The sequence below is a fragment of the Linepithema humile genome, chromosome 4 (genome assembly GCF_040581485.1).
Source record: "Linepithema humile isolate Giens D197 chromosome 4, Lhum_UNIL_v1.0, whole genome shotgun sequence".
Lineage (NCBI taxonomy): Eukaryota > Metazoa > Arthropoda > Insecta > Hymenoptera > Formicidae > Linepithema > Linepithema humile.
Genome location: NC_090131.1, coordinates 19,507,984 through 19,531,376, shown reverse-complemented (window position 1 = coordinate 19,531,376; position 23,393 = coordinate 19,507,984). Strand labels below are relative to the sequence as shown.

The following is a 23,393-nucleotide window of genomic DNA, read 5'->3' as shown; positions in this document are numbered from 1 at the left end:
TACTTCTCTTAGTGGGGCATGTAACGGGGCTAATTTTGCATTTAACTTTATGTGTTTATAAATACCATAAAAGCGATACATCTCCGGAATACGTATTTTATAATTGCGTATACTGATATGCAAATATAATATCTACGTTAATGATTTAAGATTAAATTACACACCGGCAATATATATTTTGCAAATTCGTACGAACAGAAATTTTCTTCATTAGATTGCAACAACAAGAAGCGGAATAACATGTATTTTGAGATTTAGACAACGTTACTGTTTACCGATGACAGAAATGGTTTGATTATTCTACATACTCTTTCTATTATTTTACCGCTTTGCTGCGAAATACAATATTGTCTGAAATAATATCTATTTGCGTAATAGACATAAAGGCCTTTACGTTCTCGTCATTTAATTAGGTTTGCGCTAACGTAACGTACTATATAAAACACGCATTGCAATTAACGAAGTAAATTTCGCATTGTACAATCACAGTACTAGTGTGACTGCGTACTTGAAAATCATTACATCATAAATAATATTTTATATTATTATTTAAAACACACGAAAAAGAAAACAAATATTAAAATGTCCATGTTAGCAATATTTATTTTTGTCTGTTATTATTATTCCGCAGAACACGATTGAAGGTACGCATGTACTCGTAATAATGAAATCATGTATCTATGATTTAAACTTTCGATATTTCAGTTTCAAGAACGCGTATTAATTTCTTTTTCTATAATTTCCGTAGTGTGCGATTTGATATTAATTAATTGGATAATAAATCGAGCAGCAGTAATTGAAACGCGCGCAATTGTTCGTATCGTGATTAATATTGTCGACCGAGTTGGAGAACACAAATTATCTTATTCGCGAGCTGCAACAAAGTTATTCATCGGCACGCTAACATTTGCCCGCGCAACACTTATCGCGGTGTATATTCTCGAATTAATCTCGCAACGTCATCGAGCGCTCGGCGTAGGGGAACTCGGGGGAGGGAAGGGGAGTCGAGGATGCGGCGTCGCTTAAATGCACATCCTCGTCATCTTATCCGGCGTGACGTCTTCAGCGAACGTTGTCGTCGGTCGCCTGTCTCCTCCTTGATCGCGCGCGCAGGGCACAGCACGTTTCCGTCGTCGTCTAATTAGTTTTACATTAACGAGGCAGAGGGATTGTACTCGTCATACGATGGAATTAACGGCACCAATTTCACATTTAAGTCTACGCGCGAGTGTCTCCGTACCTTCCGGTAACCTCCCGGCGTATAGAGAGCGACGTTCGAGTAATTACGGAGTGGCTCTTTTCGTTGCCTCGCTTACAATGGCGGTGGTCCATCCTTCCAGTCCCCTCATACGCGCGTACGCCGCGCTATACATTGTATCAAGCTCACGTATCCGCCACGTGTACCAACACAGCGGGCGGGGTTTACGTTCGTTTGCCTAATGTCTGCTGCAGCGCCTTTGGCTACACCGGTGCTCCTTTCTCCGTGGCGTGCCTATTAATTAACCCCGAGACGTTAATTGCGTCGCACGCGCGCGTGCGCGCGCGAGTTGGAGCGCGGCGGAGGCAACCCCCGCGTGTTTCTCTCTGTATACACATCCGACATATACGATGCTATACGCGCGCGATACGCGTAGCCGCGAGCATAGTCCCGCGTGTCTCTACGTGCCTCACTCTATACGTTTAACCTTGCCCCTGGCTGCCAGGAATAAGCTCCGGCGTAATGGCACGCGGATAAGAGGCGAAAGGGGAGAAATGAATTAACACGGTTAATTAGACGAGCGCGTTCTGTCTTTTCCCCTTAGCCCTTTCTTCCTCATTTTCGTTCTTTTATTTCTTTTCGTGTTCCTTTTATAGCTTCATTGGCTTCCCTCCTTTCTTTTCGCCCTTGGTTCCTTTTAAATTTCGGGTATTTTAATCTTTCACAGCGCTTTTAATAAGGCATCCCGATGCATGCGGTCGCACAGCGATGACAAAACCGGCAACGAACATCGACCACTTGCTAATTGGCCTTGCCAAGTCGACGGATTGTCTTGCCAGGCCACTCGACTCGACGAGTGCAGCTTTTCATTTTGTCATTTTTATCGCTTTATACGGTACTTCTGCGTGGATTAATTTTCAGCATATTTTCTGTATTGTTATTTAACATGTGAATTTTCTTAATTTAAGATTAAAATCTGTAAAAGCCAAATTTTGGGTTATGTACCTTTTAAAATTGATGAATCAATTATCAATTAAGTTTTAAGTGGTACGTAGATGATAAAATACGTATTTCTTCAATTAATTTCAACTGATTCTTAATAAAGTTTTAATTTTAAAGATATAAATGCTGATTATGTTAAACACGCAATGTTACATTTTCACCCTATAGAATTATTCGCGTAGTTTTTAGTTTATTGGGCCAATTAAGTCTTTCATCTTCAATTCTGATTTTTGTACGGTGCATCACGCTGGAAAAAGGCGAATGCGCGAAATGTCGATAAGGCCGAGAGGGACGAGCGCTCGTTTCGTTGGGGCTGATCGATGGATGCGCCTATCGCACGAAATTACGTTAATTGGACGTTGCCGAGAGCGGAGAGACAGTTTTCTATGCTACGTCGAGCGTGCACGCGGTTGTCAAGCAGCGAAAGAGGGAACGGGAGCGAAAAGCGGGAACGGAGGAAGGATGAGAAGAGCCTGATGGATGAGACAAAGAGAGGTGCGGAATCAATGGACGGGGACGGGGACGGGGAAGAGCGTACGCGGCGGGTCCCATTGGGTCGCATTCGAGTGCTGCCCTTCGCCACGGTAACGCATGCTCTCCATGTATCGATTCGTCTTTCAAACTTCGAATTTCAGGTTGCGCGCGCGCGCTCGGCACTCGCGCGTATATCATCAAACGGGTAACGCGATTGAAACCGTTTCGAGGATTCGAAACGAGCGATTGTGTGTACGTCGCTCGGTTGAATTTTATCGCGGGGCCACGCGACGTACACGAGGGATTCGATTACATGGCAGAAATATTTCGAGCGATGCACGCGCGCGCTTCGAAGCTTTTAATATGTTGTTATTATTTGCGTTTCGTTTTCGGTACGCGCGTGTACGCGCACGCTCTAGCTGCATTCCGCGTTTGACGAATATAGACGTTTGATGTGGACGAATGGGTATTTCCGGGTATACCCTGCCGTGCATTGCGGGGTAACGTTTACGCGGATTATGTTTATAGAAGTGCGAACGATGTTTGCGTGTCGCCGTGTGTGAATAAGCATAAAATTTTCAACAAATTACGCAGTATTTTTTGAAAATTCTGACGGAGAGTTGAATCGAATGGGAGCGGTCGCCCGGGGGCTGCTATTCAGTTTCGCAAGCAAAAGTTGGGCCGTTCTCTCTCATCCCGGCTCTCTCAGCTGGGATATCCTATTTTGTAAAATACCAGACATTCCCGCGCAATCATGTCCTCGCTTTTAGCGCGTAATGGCGCACCAGACTGCGTCTGACTAAGTATCCAGCCGGGCGGGACGTCGGAGGACGGGGGAAAGCACTGTCGTTGAAGCGAGGCACGGGCTGCCGAGGGTTGGGCGGAGGGTGGAGATGGAATCTCGGCATAAATTAATCGACCGATGATAAATTGCAAAACGCGAGACCGAATCAGAAGGGAGGAGAATAGCCGAGACACGAGACGCGACGCGACGCGGAGTGCGGGGGAATGCAAAAAGGGATTGTCAAGGGAGATGGATGTCTCCGGTTTCTCGCGCATCTATACTATTGCATCACCGCTGGTACTTGGACCGTTGCGCATATCCTCTCTCCCTCTGCTTTCTATACAGAATGTCTCGGATATCCAACCTTAATTTCTTTCACGAATTTGGAGTCAATTTTTCCTCGGAGAAATCACGACGTGAGATGACAGCACTGTATCGATAGGTTTTTTTTTCAATATTATTGAACTTAAAAATTCTTGACTGAGATACGTTGCCATATCGGCCGTTGTTTTTGCGTGAGACAGCGTTTTAATCACGATCTTTTCAATCGTGATATCGTCATTTTTGTAGTTTTGATCAGCGCGGAACGGATTGGCACACAATGATACGGCGAATATTTGGCACTTGGCGATACGACAAGATTGTTCGAATTTGGCATGTTTTCAGAAATCGATCAGATCATACTCATTTTTATTTCTTTATGTCCCTCCTATCGACGATCGCCAATACTGTCCTCGAATCGCAGTCCTTTTTTTTAAGTGAACTTGTGTTCGGTTGCATCTTATGTGTTTTTGAAGCATGGCGATGGCAAAAGTTTCGACAAATTCGGTGAATTTCTTTGAAAGGTTTTCCGACGGATTTTTCCGGGGCGCCGAAGTTATGGAAGGATGCTGCTCCATTAAATGGAAAAACGTTCTCTTCCACCATCTCTCGACCTTCTGTAAAACGATGGCGCATTCTCTTCGATTTTCCACTGGCTTCGGATACTCCCCTGATTTTTACGTCCTCTTTCTTATTGCTTCGATTAACTTGGAATCCCTGGATAGAGACCGGTGTAGCTGTCAGGCGCAGCGTCACCAGAATCCCCCCCTTATCGTTATATATTCCGCGTGTATCTCGCTGTGTCGTTACATATTCCGCATATATTTCCGAGGGTCGAGATTACGCGGACCGGTTTCGATTGTCTTCGCCGATTCGCTCGTTAGCTCGGGGAGCTTCTCCGTAAAAGAGTTCGCGCGAAACGAACGTCGAACAAAAGGAAGAAAAAAAAGGGCACACCCTTTCCCACCTGTTCTCCTCTGTTCCTCGCTTCTCTCTTTTCGCAAAGCTTCCTCGGGTTTGCCCCGTTTCGCTCCTTCCGGCGCAACGATTTCCTGCCTCTGACACGGCCGGACTTTTAATTTTAATCATCGACCGGGGAATTATAAAAGTTGCTCTCGCTCGAGGACGCTTTCAATTAAGGATTTCCGTTTCTCTCGGGGCGATCGGTCCGGTTGGCAGGTGAGAGGAGCGGCAAGGGTCAGGGAGAGGAATTGGGGACGAACGGACGAGGAGAGTTCTTCCTCCCATGCGCGCTGTCCGTCCTACTCATCCTTTACGCTTCTCCCTCGGGAAAGCAAACCGCGACTGAACGACGTGCGAGGATTTTTCCAATTAATTTCACGGATCCGCGGATCTTCGGGGACTATTTGTGAAATTAACTCGCCACCTACAACGTAGCTGCTCGTGATCGGCATTTCGACCGATACATATTTGCGATTACAATTTTAACGTATTTGTAGCTCCCAATATTATATTATATTTAAATTGTATTTTGTATTAATTTTGCAAACCAAACTTTTATTCGAACTAACTAAATATTTAAAACCAAGCAATGATTACGCGAAGATGAAAAAGATTGTATTACAATTTCACCTTAAAAATATAATTCAACAGTTATAACAGCTACGTGTTGCGTCTGGAAATAGTAGCGCACAGTGTGTTTTGTTTCACGAGAAAACAACTGCAAGATAGCTAGGGCTTCTCGTTAACAATGGAAACAGAAAGGACGAAAAAATAATTTTACCGAAATAAAACAGTTGTCTGTGAAACGCACGCGTGCGGCCTTAGGCGATGCGTCCATTGTTACGCGCGCGTTGTGCTCCTAAAACTGTTCAAGTACGTTATGCATCTTGTGGCGACGGGAGAGGCGCGGGAGAGAAGAGAGAAGGAGAGCGCGAGAAGACTTACGCAAGCAAGAGGTATTATTCTTCCCGCAAGACTTATGCGAAGCAGCTGCGCTCGCGACGGGGCTGCCTCTCGGTCAAAACTGCGATTATGGTCGTGGCACAGTCTTGCCGTCTAGCAACGGAACAGAGATTGCTTGTTGCAGCGATTAGTAGATGAATATAACGAATATTAAAGTAAGACAATTTTGGTACGCATGACCCCTGACTTTTGTGGAGGTAAAAAGGTTCACAAGCAATTCGTGGCTTATCCGTATAATTCGTATTACACGAACTTTGTTTTTGCGCAGACGTTAAGCTGTATAATAAGTGGGATTTATTCGCGAGAGGAAAGAAGGAGAGAAAATTACTTATTAGAGAGCGAATTAGCTAAGGCGGCAACGAATTAAACATTAACGCGATTACACGGCGAACACACACACAGGCGGAGCGTAGCGAATTTCGGTGGGCGCTCGCGTTCTCTTTGTGCAACTAGAGATGCACGAGCTCGCGCTAATCCGGACGCTTCTTCGAAGCGTACACATCCTCGAGAGGATACTCCGAGAGAGGATAGATTGCGGCGTGTATATATCCACCGGTTCGCATAACTTCTCCGAAATCGAATCCTGCAGCGGTGATGTTATTTGCACGCGAGCTGGAACATGCATCTCACGGCGCGCCCACGTTTATACACGGATGGTAACATCATTTAAATAATCAAGAGAATCATATAAATATGTATATCTTGTAAGACCTCGAATTGCTTGTTTATTTAATGATCTCCACGAAGTTTTACAAAAAAAAAAAAAAAAAATGAATAAATTGATAAAAATTGATAAATCCATCAAATTTATACTGGCCTTAATATTTAATAACATTAATTTCTGTACTTCATAAATCATCTGAAATTATTTATTGTAAGATCTCGAGTTTTGTACGATCCCGATCGCTTGTTTATTTAATGATCTTTATAAGAAAGTTTTACATGAAAAATCGATATGTTGGTTAAAAGTTTATCAAATTTATATTGGCTTCAATATTTGATCAATACTAACTTTTATACTTTGAGACACAACTTCTGAGTCGACCTGCTTTTCTCGGTCGATCTTGCGATCTTTGCGCCTGTCACGACGCTGCTACGCGCTTTGTTTCCTACTTTGCTAAGTCAGCTAACTTTTTAATTTTCATTTCCATGCAATTACATGCGGGAATGAATTATCGGTTTCCCGTCGGTTTCGGTGGCGAATAATCGAACACGGCCGGATATATTTCGAAAGATACAGAGGATTCTTAGGCGCGATAAGGATATGTGCCGGCATATCGAACGCCTCGGTACCATTCTCCGCGATTATGTATCGGCCATCGTTACGGGGATAACTACCCCTCTGGTACTCACAAGCGGATCCAATGTACGATATGCCACTTACGATGTAGCCCTGTACGTGTAATTAAGTGGCTCCTGGAAACGAGCAGACCGAGAAATTCTACGTAGCGCTCTCTCGACGCTCCGGAACGATCGCCGATGAAGGATAATAACTTCGGGAGGACGAGTAAAGCCCGTGGCGATAGAAAATCGATACGTCTGTAAGCTCTGCGATATCTCGCTGTACCTCCTTTTTCAGACACGGTTATTAATAGAATTAATCCTTTGTCTACCGCCGTCTGATAGATACTTAATCGGATCGCATGTTAGATACGCGCCGACCTGTTAGGTATTCTCCTCTTTCCCCTGTTAGTATAGCACATTAGCGCTTGCCAAGTGTCTCTGCTGGGAATTGGAGGGATGGTCGAAGAGAATTAGAGGACAAGCTGGGGCTACAAGGCTCGCAAGTGGTGTATATTGAAAATTAATGTCGTACAGTGTAGCAGTGTTTGACGATAAATTATATCGCGTTATATCTAAACTATTAATTATTGCACACAAGTTCTGAAATGAAATCTACATATATTTTTGGAAGAAGAAGGCTAATAGAATGGAAATATCTCGTTAGATATTCCAGTAATGAGGGATACATACTTATATTTAGAATTGGATCAAAGTGGTAGAAGAAATGTATAAGATTCATAAAGTTATGTCGGCACAAACATTCCTGGAGTAATTTCAAGTAAAAAATGTCAATATAAACGTAAATATAAATCTTCACTTTAAAGAGTTGGAGATGGATATTACGGAAAACTAAGTTCTCTTTGAAAAATATTTAACAAAAAAGAAAATTAGCAGTTATTAGCAGTATTAGCAAAATTATTTATTAAGTTAAAAATGTTTGTGTGCATTTCTGGCTTTGAAAAGAATTTTATTTAAGCTTTCTTAATGCTGTTTTAAGAGTTCTCTCACCGCCGGTATAGTTTCGTCAATTATTCCGCGTGTAAAAACATTTATTTTGTAAAAAGAATATCAATGATTCCATAGTTTGATCGCTTTTTAAGCAATACAAGATTTAATAAAGTAAATTGAAGCCACTTGGAGTCAACCGGTCGGTGCGCGTGAATCCTCACAATTTAAAATTCGATCTCTCCGGCAATTCCATTCGCACGTCGCGAACTCTATACGGCTTACAGCCGTCTGTCTAACGGCCTGAAGCGTTACGAGAGCGAGCGCCTCATGGAAGCTTGGCATCCGCCGTCCATTGCTGGCCAGCGCGCGCAATACAGCAATCGCGCGCGCCGGTAGTAGGGCACGTGTAATTAAATGCAATCAGGCAACAGAGTACTCCGAATTGCCAGGGCGTTTAGCTCGCTTCGCCGACTGCTCCGACCGATTCACCGCTCCCGCCCGCGCGCTCTCTTCGGTCAGGCTCTTCTATTCCGCTTCCTTTCGTGCCATCTCGCTGAACCGCGAGCGAGCGAGCGAGCGAGCGAGCGAGCGAAGCGAAACGTCGCCCGCGGCAACGTCTATTCGGCGTTTCATTCGACGGACGGACGGACGGGCGAGCGCTCTCGAAGGAGCGAAGCTTGAAAGGCTTTCAATTCGATAAAGCGCGCTTTCAGCAAACTTCAGCTCCGAGCAATTAACGGGAATTAATTCTCGTTTCTTTTTCCATCGCGTCCCCTCCTCTCCCTCTTCCTCCCGCCGTTTCTCTGCCGCTCTGCGCTCTCGCGAGAGAGAAGAGACGAGCGAATTTCTCGTCGTTCGGCCGCGCGGAGCGGCCCTTTGCGCGACTTCTTATTTGATTTAAGATCGCTGAGCTCCACAGTTTCTCTGAAAGTGCCGTGCGCGCGCTTACTCTCTTCTCGGTCTCCCGAGCACGGAGATACGAAATTTGTTTACCTGAAAGCGCGGAATCCCAACGATGTAATGGTACTGAAAGAATGCGCGATGAACGATCGCGTCGTCCGTTTTCCAAGAATTTTCCCCTCAGCTTTTCCTTTCTTTTCCTTCTTGTTATCCCTTTTCACGATAATTTAATGTTGTTTATCGCGACCCGTGGCTTTGACGGAAAGGGGTCTGTTAGAAACTTGCTGTTTGAATACTGCGCAACAATTAAAGAGAATTTACGTTCGTGTAATTATTAGATTAATAATGCGTACGCCTTAATATAGGAAGTATACGCGGTGTGGAGAGAGTAAACGAAACAAAAGCGGCCGAAAATCGGAAGCGTCGTTAGAAGGCATGGCGAGTAGGACGCCTCGAATTCTCGACAGGAAAAGCGTAGACAAAAGGGTTCGGGGGCGGCCTATAATTCAGGCTTGATAGCTGGATGGACGAAGAGGAAGGTGGCGGGGTAGATGATGGCGAGATGGGTTGCGGCAACGCGGAGGAACAGTAACGGGAAGAAGGAGGACGCGGGGGGGGGGGGGGGAAGGATTGCAAGGGAGAGAATTACGAGGTCACTTCCGGTGGCGCCTGCACGAGCTTCCGCTTCCGGTCGCGCAGCACCCTGTCCCTCCTGCTTCAACCGCCACCGCGGCAGAACCTCGTCCTTTTCCTTCTTCTGCTCTCTATCCCGCGTGCCCAGTCGGGGATGGTTTGGTCGCTCGCTTTTCTGACCCCCTTTTTCACCGAAGAGATGTGCCCCCCCTTTCTCCTCCCGCCCTCGTTCGAAAACCCCGTCCACTATCCGGCGCAGGACCCCGGTGCAGCGAAACTTCGCACAATGGCGTAACTTGGCCATTACTATCGCGCTCCCACACCCCTGGTCATACCTCTATCGCCTATACTTCTTCCCCTTCCGCGGAGTCACACCCCACCGAAGTCAGCTCTCTCTCTTTCTCCCTCGTTCTCCTGCTCGCGTTGCATTATGCATGCCCCCGCGCCAGATAAATGGCGGATGCGGCGGATCGTTCGGACCGGACTCGTGTACATCTATAATACAGGTCGACGCAGAGGGCTGCGGCGATGTCCAGGATGCTCGAAGAGCTCAGGAAGTTTCTCGCTTACGTGCGCAGGTGACTCGCTTTAACTGGCGTAAATTGTCGTCGTTAAAGCGAGGCGCGGCCCTCCGATAACGACCGCGCGGTATCGCGCACACATGATTAAACCGACGCTCCGTTATGAGAAGCGGAAGCGAGCGGAAAACAATTAGCGACGATGTCGTTGTTCTCGCGATGTATAAAAAGATGGGATCAGGAGTGAAACTCGAGACTGATTAATCGAGAATTAATTATTATCGATATTGTAAAAGGGTAAAAAGGAAAATGGTGATTGAATCATTTGGTCGTCTCGAGCATTGCAAACGGTTAATGAATTAGTTATTAATTTATTTCTGTAAATGCTAATTATTACTTTGCATTCAAGAGAAAAGATAGACATAGATAATTAACAAATTTCATTTCACATTTTATATTTAAGAATTTATTTAAAAAATAAAATGTAATAAATTGTGAGTTTAAATGAAAGCTGTTGGAAGATTACATAACGCTTTTATAATTTTTAAACAATGTGCTCAGTCGTTTTGTTATCACGGACGATTAAATTTTTTCTAAAAACTTGGTACAAAAAATTGTTACAAAAAATGTTATTCCAACACAACAGTATTTTCTCACACGGGTGCGATACGCCGGTGTTATCCGCCAGAAGGAGGAGCTTTTACGCGCGAATTTTTCTCGAAGATTTCTCTTTGGGTGAAAAATGGCGACGCGGCGTGCTATCGCGCGAGCACGTTGCGACATAACGATAGCGAACTCGCGAAGGCAAGTGGGTCACGATGCAAATAGTCGAGTGCATTTGTGCAGCGGGGCGAGCGACGAGAGACGCGTCGCGCGGCGGTCGGTGCATCGAAAGCGCGCGGATTTGCGTCACAATGGAACGAATTTTTCTCGGCAGCATTTTGCTACCGGAAGAGGAGTGGAGGGAGAGGGAAGCACTACGACGGTATCCCGCAACCGTGCGAGAGAGGGTTGCCATTAGCGTCATCGTTGTTCTTACGCCGTCGATTGGCGTTAACTGCGAGCGCGAAAAGGCGCGTGCGACCGTCGGCAATATAACGGGCGGTCGTAATTACAGCCAGACCAGAGGAAGGCAATTTCCACGGTTACGGGTGACCGTGAAACGATTATTGGTCCTACCGGAGCCGTTCGTTCGCGGTGGAATTACGATTAGGCCAATCGACCGACTTCACTCACGAACGTAGCAACGCACTTGGGACTGTACAGCCGGGACCCGGCTGTTTAACTCGTTTGGTCTCGCGGCGGTTAATTGCGGACACATCGATGTATCGTACGCTGAAAGTCTACAAGATGTACGATAGTTAATTACCAATGGGGATTACATGGGCTGTAGGATGATTCCAACGTGACGCAATGAACGTAAATATTCGCGCGAAAGCGTCGATGACGCTCGAAAGATTCCGGAAAGGACGTATTAATAGCTTACGGAAGCGTCATTTTTGAAATGATTTTCAGTCGAGTTACGTAAACGAGATGAGTTTCTCAAGCATCTCGAATTGCGAAACGCACGGAGAACTATCGGTTATTGACATGCAACTTGGAATTCTGCCAGCGAAACGGGATTAAAGTATAAACAGTCATGCTATTGAGATATTTAGAATTCCTGCTTTGACTTTATATTCTACTCTTTCACATTAAAAGTTATATTATCCAGTACACAAGAAGAAGTTACCTATAGCGTGGAGTAATATATAGAAGTATTTTCTTCTACATAATTTCAAATATATACTCTATCGAAGCTACAGTATTAATTTAAATTGGACGTGATTTATTAAAACCGCTGATTTATTAAAACTTTTTTGTTTATGTTTTATTATTTTAATTATATACTTTTATAATTTAGTACTACTTTCAGCAACACTATAGAACTAACTGTACACAGTCTAATTGTTCAAGAGAACGTAGTTTCTTAGAAAAAGTGTTTACTTTGCCCGCAAAATTGGCGAGTAGAATATCGCGGATGAGGATTCATCATTAGCGATGCGCCGTGAATTAAGCATCCAGCGAGTAGAAAAGACCGTTCGCGCGGGCAGACAGCCAAGGAATGCAGACACGGTTACGCGGACACACATCGGGATCTATCGCAACAATCCTCAACCACCGTCAGCGACGGAAAAACACGTCGCGTTAACGCACGCATGACGAAAAGCACCGGCCGCGTGTAGGTAACGACGGTGGTGCATATCGGCGTGGCCGTTAGTCACGCTTTACGGCCGCTATTCGGATTATTTAATGCTTATTTTGGGCAGTTTGACAATGCAACGGGTGAGTGCTCTTTGTCTCTGGACGCCATGCATCAAATCGTCGCGTTGAGCTTTTTACACAAGAGGCATTTTATTTCTAGTTTTCAATAAACAGCGTTTTCCGACAACGCAAGCCGATAAATTCACGCGACGATGTAAATTTTAAAAGACGATTTTATCCGCGCAAAAGTAATATTGCGAATCTAATTTATATCGCAAACTGTGTAATTTTTTTATTGATAGCATAGTAAAGAAGTTAGTAGTAACGTAATATTTTTTTTCTATACAGTTTTCAACGGAGATTTGATCAAAAATATTGTATTAATTTAAATACATTTTGTTGACTTTCTAAAAAATTATATATAAAATTATTCTATTTTTTTTAATGATAAAGAAAGATAGGTATTGATTTTTTTCAAATCAGATCGGATCTACAAATTTTTCTCTTTTACGAAATTTTTAATAGGAATTAATGCACGCTACGAATTCTCCAAAATATTTATAGTCGAGATAAAATATTTCAAAATTCTTTCAATTCGGATTCTTTCGAAAGACAACTGCAACAAGTATGTTTGTCGATGGACTAACAAACGGTAGGCAAACTCCAGTTTACGTTGAACGTGCTGTTTTTATGTTTCGCGCATTATCGGTCGTTTCGGCCGTCTTACTGTGATCTCATCGAAACAACAAGCCGTTGCGGCACGATAGAGTTTCGATGCGATGAGGTTTCCATGACAGTGGGTGGAATCGCACCGAGACAATGCCTGTCTCAGCTGAGTCGCGCGACGTTGGAGAAAAAGACGGGAAACGCGAGAGGGCGAAAATATCGTCTTCCACGAACAGTGTATGGAGCGATGACTAACAACGTCGTATACACGAATCGCCGACGTGAGACGCGCGCGAAACTAACGCGTTTTAACGAGCGACGGCTGAAGCCAGCGTTATTCTGTTTCATAGCGCCAAAAACAACAAAGCCAAGGGATCGTATGAAACACACCGACGGCAAACATTAACGTCGTATTTACGCGCCGGGCGAGTTAATTGAAATATTTCCCTATGTTTCTCTGCTCTGAATCTGGGATTTAAGAAATATACGTAACTCAGCACCACGCGCTACACGTACAAGTTTTCTTTCGTTGGTGCTTAGGGTTGGTTTAAATTTTAAAGTAGTGAGAAAGATATGTATAAAAAATATTTAATTAAAAAAAATATTATTTATTTAATATGTATATCAATATACATGTCGTCATACTTATTACAATACGCGAGAAGCTTGCGAGAGAGATGCTCGTTACAATCCTTGCGACGTTGACTCGTTCGCAAAGTTCTTGAGCAGAAGAAAAAGGGCGCGCAGGCTTTTCTCTCTGGAAAACACTCGGCCATTCGTCAGCGAACGGTGATCGTGTACCATAATATACCGAGTCGGCGGATAAGTTACTGCGAGGGACAGGCATTAATTTGGGGGTCCGGACGCGAGCGAAACGCCACGCCACGATGCCTGCGCGTCTTGGAAGTCGACGGGCCGCGCGCTCTGTGTGCACGGTTCCAGGATTTCTCCCCGGAGGCTATTCCGTCCCGTTAACGGATAGCTGTTGCCCTTAGACGAATCGATCCTTCTTAGATGGCGGCGGGAACGCCGACCCGCCCGCGGGCGAAAGGAGGCGAATTTACCCAGGACTTTCTCTCCTCGCGTTCGCGAAAGGCAAACACTCGCCCGCGCCGTACGTCTTCTCTTCCCGTCTGTGTAACGAGTCCGCGCCGAACTTGCCGGGACTTTTCCAGACTGAAAATCGAGGAATCGCCCGGCCCTCGTTTCCTGATTGACGACGACGTCTGGGGACCGCGGCAAACTTCTCCAAAAGCGTCGTTACTTTCGCGTGCTTTTGATTTCGCGATTGACAGTGCGTCGACTGAAGTAGAGAGTACAATCAAAGTGTTTATGCGTGATTATTCGTCTTCTGTTGACGAAATGTTATAGTGCATTCTAAGCAAAACTTCCGCGTAGCAGACGGTTGATTTTTTATTGCAAACTTTACAACTTATTGTATCAATTTTTATATTAATTTTTAAGTTGCTTTCAATAATATATAGACTTACATGAGAAATAGAAATCTGTTCCTCTTGCTGTGATTTATATAGCAAAGTCTCTTTTAGATTCAGATACACGATATACGTACGAAATAAAAGCCAATTTTCCCGAGTACATATTAAAGTGGATTTTTGGCCAAGTAAGCGGCGGCTAAGTACGACACCAACAATGCGAGGGTGAAAGAAAGAGCAATTCAGTTCCGTCAGCTTGCCTTCGAAACGACCCTGAAACTCTCGTAGTCACGCAAGCACGTGGAATGCTGCACGGCATGTTCTCACCCTTCCTTCTCCCTTTCCTTTCTCAGTGGCATTGCTTTAGACTCTTGTACGAGGGTTGTAACGACGCTACGGAATTTTAATTCGATTCACACTACCGACAATCTAGCGGAAAAAAAAGGAAAAACGTCACTTTGGAAGGTCACGGAATTCAACTCGCACGCGATAACTCCATATCTATTCCAAGTCCAATCGCGTCGGGACAAGAATATAGTATATTTGGTGCTAATTAAATGCAGACTGTGTATGTTCGCAGTCACGAAAAGCTTCCCCAATCCCGCGGGTTAAAAAAAAACGCAGTTTTAGAATCGGATTTACAGTCACTGTTAAATGGAAAAGTTACCGGGCATTATTCTGGAAGGAACTGCGATTGCTCCCGCGGTTCGATTATAGCGGCTGACTTAATTCACCTCGAACTCGTCTCAAACTCGAAAATGAATGGCCTGTGTTTCTCGCCGGGAGTGCTTTTGTTCGGAATTGTTAGATTTCATTTGCGACCAAACGAGATTATCGCGCCTTTTTTCATTCATCGTTCTATTTACGCTAACATAAGCCGTAAGTACGAATTCCACTGCATAAATTAGAGAGTTCTCGTTTGCATTCTTACCACCGCATAAAACTCTAGTGTCTTTTACAAGTATATTGCGTATGTACATTTGCCAAATATTTCAATGAAATGTAGTTTGGCCGTCAGAGATGTATGTTTGCACGTTAAATCAAACACGCCTTCCCGGGGAAACGCATTCGACAGTACGACGACGAAGGGACAAAGCGCCGGTAAAATGTGAGTTGGACGGGACGAAGCGCGCGACGCGCTAAAAAGTTAATTAAACTGCAGTCAATGCGAGATCGCGCGGACCCGCTGCCGCGACGGCCGGCGCGCGGACGGTATTCAACACAGTGTGCACAATTCCTCATTAAAGTAATTCGACGGACGCTGACAGGACGCAGGACACGGTGACGAAAGGATTAACGCTGCCGCTGCCGCCGTCGGGGCTGCGAAGGGAGCCGGAGTGACAGTAATAACAGACCTGTCTGTCAAAAACGAAGTTTCGCCGGTCCGCGCGGTAATCTACGGGCCACCGCAGCGGTAACACCATTCAGTCGGCTATCTGTCAGCTATTTTTGTGCTCGCGCTTCAGCATCCACTGTCGCAATCGGCTCCCCAAGCATTACACGAAGCATTTCGAAATATATATATATAAAAAAAAAAGAGAGTGAAGGACGGTATGTCGATTGATCGATAGCGAGGTGATCTAGCGATTTTGAAAAAAAAGAGGACTGCATTTATTCAACGGCTATTTCACATGCTCGCAAAATTGTGACGAATAACAAGCAGATTGGAAAGTTTGGAGCTGTCTTTAATGTCACGTCGTGTCCCCTTCGTGTTTAATCGCAGTTACGAAATCGCAGCATGAAACGTGCAAATAGCTTTGCGTGCACACGGGAAGTAATAAACTTTAATCACTGACATGAGCGACAAAAATATATGCTCTTTCCATAATATAAAACACATGATTAATATTTCCTTAAATTTTTTATTTCACCGAAAGCAATCTTTATTTAGATTTAATCAGACACAAGCAGTCAAATAAATTTATTTATATATTAAGAAATTGTTATTTAAAAGTGGGAACATGCATAAATTAGAATAAAATTCACTGATTATTTGATTGATCACAATTTATCAATACATTTTTCAATTAAATAATAATAAAAAAATGTATATATTGCTCGAGATCTCCGAAATGCAAATCTGTTATCTCGCAATCGTGCCGCGAAAAGGTTTCGTGAACTTTTAATACGATACGCAGGCACGCGATGTTACGAAACTGCATGCGTGCATTGCGATTCGCATAGTTCTTAATCGCGCACATAATTTAACCGGAAGCGGTAAAATATCGGAATGCTCATTAACGGAGGCCGCAACATACGTGCATGCATTGTAGATTCAGCGAAATTTTCCGCGAACGTACATAAGCGAAAATTTCCGGTAGCCGATAAGCTCTTTTCGCAGCCGACGTTGTTGTTGCGTTTCCGCCGGCTTTTGGAAGCATTCCACGGCCACGATGCACACGATTCACGCGAAACGCAGCCATAAAGTCGTGCGTGGGCTTTAATCAAATGAACCATGATGAATGAAACGACGATGCCTAGGCTATAGAGCGTAGAGCGGAATAGAGTGCGCGATTCGTCGTTGAGTTGATTCTCTGCCAAAAATGCATGACGACGCCCGACGTGACGTTTCTCGAGCAATAAATAGACAGCGAACGTCGTTTTTATTATCGCCGCTTGCATCGCACTCGATCTTTTCCCATCTGATGACATCAACGTGTAGCAGCCGATTGAAATAATTGTGACTCCTGGAAAAGAGCGAAAGCGAAATGCAATGTTCGCTAATGGACGCGTCTTCGCGTGAAAAAATGGCCAGAGAATTCATCTCGGCATAGCTCTCGGATTGTGCATTGTGTTCGGTAGGGAAATACTTATATAGCGTGCAAGCGTACTTCGTGTCGGCGTACAGGAGAGAGAAAAGCGCATGGAATATTTTAATTAAATCCCGTACCTTCAAAGCACGTCGGCCAGATGGAAGAAGGCAATGTTTGCAGCACGAGATACGCTACTTTAAACGAAATTTATTGCCTTATACGTAGCGAGATCAGAACGCGAATAAGCAAATGCTGAGGTTCACTTACTTCTCAAGAAGTCATTAAAAATTTCTCGAATAGTTGCATGATTATGCGCTCTGCACGAGCATAAGAGTCTATTATTGTTATTGTATATTTGTATATTATGCAATTTTACTGTTTGGCTTAAACTACAAATACTTCCTCTATATTTTGTTTGTGAAAAGCTTTTCTCAACTAAAGATTTCTTAAATGTTCATAACTATAAGTATCAGATACATTTATATATTTAAATTATTACGACTGCGCAGAAAATTTCAAGATGATTTCCGAGCTATATATACAATACGTTAGGTGTGAATGTGAATGTAACGGCATTTCGATGTGAGCGATGCAGGGATAGAACTCAATTTATTTGCACACGCACTTAATAACATTATCGCGGCGATGCGATTGAGCACTCGCTGTCTAAGCGATCAACGTCAAACAGAATATAGCCGCGTCCATTACTTGGCGTTTCAGAATTTTCCTTGCAGGTCAAGGCCATGCATAGCTATGCGTGATGTGATCGCAACTGCGTGATAAAAAATTTAGAATCGAGTTTTCCAGTTTGTGATATTAAATTTTTTAGCTGCAGGATTTTGAATAAAATATGTATTAAAGTAAAATTTATTTATTTGAAATTAACAGAAAATAAGGTTTTTTATTATTTATATTTCTGAATTTATTTATGGAAATCCATTACTTTTCAAGAGATATTGAATATTTTGTTTGCTATGGTTTCTTCGAAATTGCGATTGATAAAAATAAGAACTTCTTAAAGCGGATTTTTTGCGTAAAATTCAATTTTTTACGTATTTATTCTCATACGCATTTTATTCTCACCCCATTTTAGACGACTAATGTTTCGTTAAATGTATATTAATTTACGACAAATGCTTGCCGGCTTTTCCTCGTGAGATCAAGTATCCGGTATATGCCACCCGTTCAATAAATCCCAGGGACTTTATTTAGTTTACACGAGTGCTAATTAGATGAGCGAGACAAATGAAGCCGCGCTTGCTCCTCACTTCGTAAATCTATTAGAGAACGGACTCTAAATTTTCGGGCCTGCGTGTCGTGAATTTCGCGAAAGGGAGAAAGAGAGAGAAAGAGGTCATACGCCGTTAGAGGAACGAGTAAAAAGACCAGGGCACCATTATCGCGATTTACGGTCACGCGTTCCGCCGCTCAGTCCTTATGCTCTTTGCGGCCCCGGGACCGTAATTTTCCCGGCTAATGCGCTTAACCGCCGTCAACTCGCGGCTTTCCCTTATCGACGCACCGCGTCGATCTCGTTCGCTTGAAAATAGATCAGCGTTATCTCCGTTGCACGCATGCGGTAGCGTCGAAAGTAAAAAATAAGCTCCAAGAATTTAAATTAAAATACACAGAAAGGAAGATCGATGCGAATAAATTAAAAAGTTTACGATTATGCGGACCTAAAGCGATGTAACTTAACTAATTGCTTGTTCTATTTAAGTTTTACATAGAGACTTAAGAAATCATCTTCTCTATTTAAATTCTAAATGTTTTCAAACGTAACATAACGATAGATATTTTGTTATTGGTTTATTTTACTACAGCTTTTTTGTGAGAAAGCTTGATCGAATTTTCGCACGCGTTGCAATTCTTTAGGCTCCTGGCGTTATCTGCGGGATCATGGCGAGAAATATGCGAACGCAAGCCGATTATGACTTGGGCGGCGAGAGTACGCGCTCCCCCTCTCTGTCTTCCTCACTTCCGAGCGTCCGCTTCCGGCTCGATAAACCACGCTTCAGCATATCCCACCTTTTTTTGCCCTAAACGCGCGGCTGCGCGCGCCCCGCGGATTGCGAAAACAAACGTTTGCATTCGGCACCGCGGGGGAATACATACTACGGGCGGCGCGGATCGAACGATAACATTTGTACTATGAAAGCAAGCTTGTCCGCACGCCTCTCCTCGCGCTGGACTGTATCGGAGATATATCCCTCTCCCGAAGCCGCGGGGATCTTAAAAAAAGAATCGTTTGTTTTTCTTCGATCCATCCGCGCGAGTCGTTTTGCCGCCGCGCCTCGACGCGGATTGAATATCACGTTACAACGCACGCGATGTTTTATGAAGTTTCTATTCATCTTTTCGACATTAATGGGATTTACGATACCTCTTAAGTAGCAGCGTCGATATTGCCTTGAGTCTAATATACCTACGTAATGTTGTGATCTTAAAACTGGCCACTCCTAACGATTTTTAATAAAATTTATTATCACACAAGCGAACGAATTTGATTGGATTAGTAAATTTGATTAAAAATTGATTATTAAGAGTAGTTATTTTTAGGGCTACGATAATAACTGTTTATTTCATAGTATTGTGAGACATATATTATCACATAGATGCTTATTGTATATCTTTTTCATTTTATCTTCTTTAAAGATATATTCCCGAAATATTTATGATTCTTGCGCGCGCGCGTTATATTTCGCATATTCGCGCAATTTCGCAATGCAATGCCCGCGGAGAAGAAAAATCGCATTAATCACAGAAGTTATTCAAAATGGTCAAGAGATAAATGTTTCACCGTGGACACGGTTGAATTCAAATGACGCAAGAGAGAAGGAGCAATAAAAGGGATAGGGCGCGAGGGACGGGGAGCGAAAGAGTGAGCACGCGCGTAACGAAACGCGTGTGCGCGAGGCGGCAGGACGCCTCCTTCACAGCGGCGGCGGAAGGTCGCGGGACGATCGGCGGGGATGATCGAATACATTATACAGGTGGTGGGTGTCTCGACGTCGAGAGCGCTGCGCGATAGCGCGCGGTGAGCAGCTGAAAACGCGCGATTGCGGATCGGTGTTTCATATTCGTTGTGCGCTTATTTAGTTACGTCGCGCGCGCAGCCTCCTTGCCGTCGGTTTCGATCAGATCTTCGTTTCACGTGAGTGTCCACACGTTGACGTGCATTTTTCGCGCGATTCTCTCTATCACGCGTTCTCGGAGAGTGGAGAGAACGCGGCGCGGTGAATACGCGTTCCGCGCACCGCGTTGCGCCGCTCGCCGTTCTACTCCACTAGTAGGCGCGACACGCGCGCCGGTGCACCGCTCTCTGTTTCCACTGGCCCGCGTCAGTCGCTCTCGCTCGCTCTCCTACGTCGCTTCGTCGAGTGGCCACGCGACGGCGCTGCCGCGGTATCCACGAGAAACGTCGTGCTTCTCCGTTGTTGGTGGTGGCGAATCGTGTGCGGCGGAAGAGGGTCCTCGCGTGCCCGATTATCATCGTCGTCGACGTGCCTCGTCGCCGTCGCGGTCGTCGTCGTGGTCGTCGTCGTCGTCCGTAATCCGACGTCGCGCGCGCGCTGTTTCCGTCCGGTGAGAGAGAAATTGCAACCCGGCGACCGCGCCGCCGTTGATCCGCGTCGCGCGAAAACGGAGAGCGATGGGAATTTGTAGGCGCGTGTTACGCCGCGGTGGTTGTTGTACCGTCGTTGATCGCAGTACGCGGCGCCATAACGGGGCGCGTTCGCTCGCGGTCGGAGTGTGAAGGAGCGGCGCAATTCTGATCGCAGGAGAATCGTTTCCTTGATCGATCGGTGATTAGATAGATCACGGTACCGAGAGTGATCGCGCGCGGTTCTTGTCACTTCTCGCGATTGTGTTGTGTCGTAACTTGTGTCGGGAAAAAAACAACAGGAGGAAGAGAGGAGAAGAAGAAAAAGGATAGTCGTGACGAGGAAGGATGACGTGAGGAATCTCTTGCTCCGGAAATTTGGCGGGACAGCATCGAGCTGAGAAAGTAAACTATCCTTTTCATTCTTTTCGCGCGAAGCGGAACAGTCCGCACCTCTGTCTATGTTCGTCCCTTTCTATTTCTACTTGATTTCCTTTTTTCTTACTTTTCTATCCTTTTCTCTTACTGATCGCGCTTTTTTGTCACGTATGTTGCGGATAAATTGCGCATTACGAAACGAACGTTTTGCATTTCAAACGGTGATTCACGCAGACTTTTTCACGGTCGTATAATGTATCTTGATTACGAGCTGCACCTTAGAAGCATATCCTAAATTAGATATATATATATCAAGTGTTAAATGCGCGCTGAGAAAATGAGTTGATATTCATAACCCGCTTTTTGTTGATCTTGCGTGATCTGTAGATGGATCTCGCTTACCGCAAAACGCGAGGTTAAGCTGAAAGTAGCTGGAAAACACGGCGATGACGCGCATCATATATACACGTGCATTTTATTGCAGATAAATCTGTCATAATCGTATTGACAAACTACCGCGCACTGTTGCGTTCGCCGGAAAACGGCTATGCAAATAAAACCGTGCTTTACGGTGAGAACGAAGTCCTTACCACGAGAGACATTTACACATACATATGCCATTCTCGTTGCGAAATACCCTCGTGAAAATACGCATCTCCTGTTGCAGATGCTGAGCGCAATGTTAATCTCGCAGTAGGCAGATATGCTTATATTGATAGTCACTAATATATATAAGTGATATTGCGATATCAATAGCTTTCTTCAAAATTTTATTTTAAACTGTTGCTGCTTGCTTCTTGTTATAAAATATTGATTTAAAAAAATCTATTTATGATAAATGAATTATGACAAAACAAATGATTTTAATCATTAAATTCGGGACTGCGTAAAGACTTATCACTCGGCGATATTCTTGTAAATCATATTGAATGTCGTAAATTTCAATGTTCTTTCATGTCGTAAGACGCTGTGAATGGAAGACGATTTGCAATTATATACGGAAAAGCAGGCAATGCACCAAGCGCGCTAGTGAGATGAGTCGCGCGCGCCAGACGTTTTCTTTCGGTAATTAGGTCAATCTGTACCCAATGAGACGTTACTCGTGCGTTCCTGCACGATCGTTCGCGACGTTCCGCCTCGTTTAAGACGGCGAGATCGTTCCCCCGATTCAAGCGGTTTTAATTAAATCTTAGATATTTGCGCCGCGCTTATGAGACATAATTCGTATATTATCTCTTTAACGTATTCCACACAAAGGAGTTTGCAATTAATATTGTGTGGGTAAAGCGTACAGTTTTCCAGATTTAAAAATAGTTTGTTGAATTAAATTTATATTTCTCACATTTTTATTTTTATATTTTTATTTCTATATATTTCATTATATTAAAAAATAGTCGGAAATATGAGCGATTTAGCAATCGTTTATCGAAAGTTGGAGATTGTTTCAGATGATTAGACAGATGATACGCTAATAAATTGTAATAATTTTGGGTTCGTTCGTCACGAGGATGATTCCTGCGCGTAGACTCCGTCGCGCGGTCTGATCTTCCGATAACGAGCAGGCTGCTAGAAATAAATCACGATTAAGCACGCGCGCGCGCGTTACGTTACGTTTGACGAGTCCTCAAAATACTGCGTTCCGTTTTAACTTCGCGACGCGTAAAACGCGACGTTGACGAGAGCGCGTTGCGAAATCGGTCTCCCTCTCGTTCTGCTTCCCTCATTCCCTCCGCGATCGTGTAACCGTATAAATAGAATAACTTACATTGTGTATTCTGCGGCCACATCCGAGATCAGCGACCATCTCTAATATAACATAGCGCAACTATGCTGCATGTCGAAGCGCCAGCCCCCGCATTCGTCGCATTCTTACCTCGTGGCACAACGCTCTCTCCCACCGGCGAAGGCGCTCTTATATCTACGCCACGTGGCGTTTGAAAATAATTACCATGAACGCGACCGTGAGGCGAGCTAAATGAACCACGAATTACGTGTCACTGCCGATACGTGAGAATTGCGATAATTGCAATCAGTGATCGATATCTTTCTTTTTTTTTTTTTTTTTTTTTTTTTTGTGAATGACTTAAGGAGGTCAATATTTTTTAACTGAACGAAGATAATCGACATTATTCGGTGATTTGAGAATGACGGAGAGAATATTCTATATATAACACATCGTCTCTGCTGCTTCCAAGTCGTGAAATAATATCGATTCTCGTTCCAAGAGAATGAGACGATTCATTGAAGCATGGGAAGAGGTTCTTCAAGCTGACATTTAATGTTGCTAATTATTACTCGCACGATGCGCCTTGACGGGAAATTCATAC

The 23,393-nt window shown here is 44.2% G+C and overlaps 1 protein-coding gene and 1 long non-coding RNA gene across 13 annotated transcripts in view; one reads left to right on the top strand and one right to left on the bottom strand.

Annotated features, from left to right (window-relative positions):
* LOC105672654 (zinc finger protein 541) overlaps positions 1-23,393 on the top strand; it is a 403,799-nt gene that overhangs the window by 121,637 nt on the left and 258,769 nt on the right. For 3 of the 12 annotated variants that reach the window (XM_067354501.1, XM_067354503.1, XM_067354498.1), the window contains exon 1: positions 20,092-21,093. The exons of the other annotated variants lie outside the window; for them this stretch is intronic. The gene's annotated coding sequence lies outside the window, so the exon portion shown is untranslated. Of the gene's footprint in view, positions 1-20,091; positions 21,094-23,393 lie in introns of those variants that run through there. 12 annotated transcript variants of the gene reach the window in all.
* LOC136999786 (uncharacterized) overlaps positions 1-23,393 on the bottom strand; it is a 198,033-nt gene that overhangs the window by 21,102 nt on the left and 153,538 nt on the right. The gene's annotated exons all lie outside the window — the stretch shown is intronic.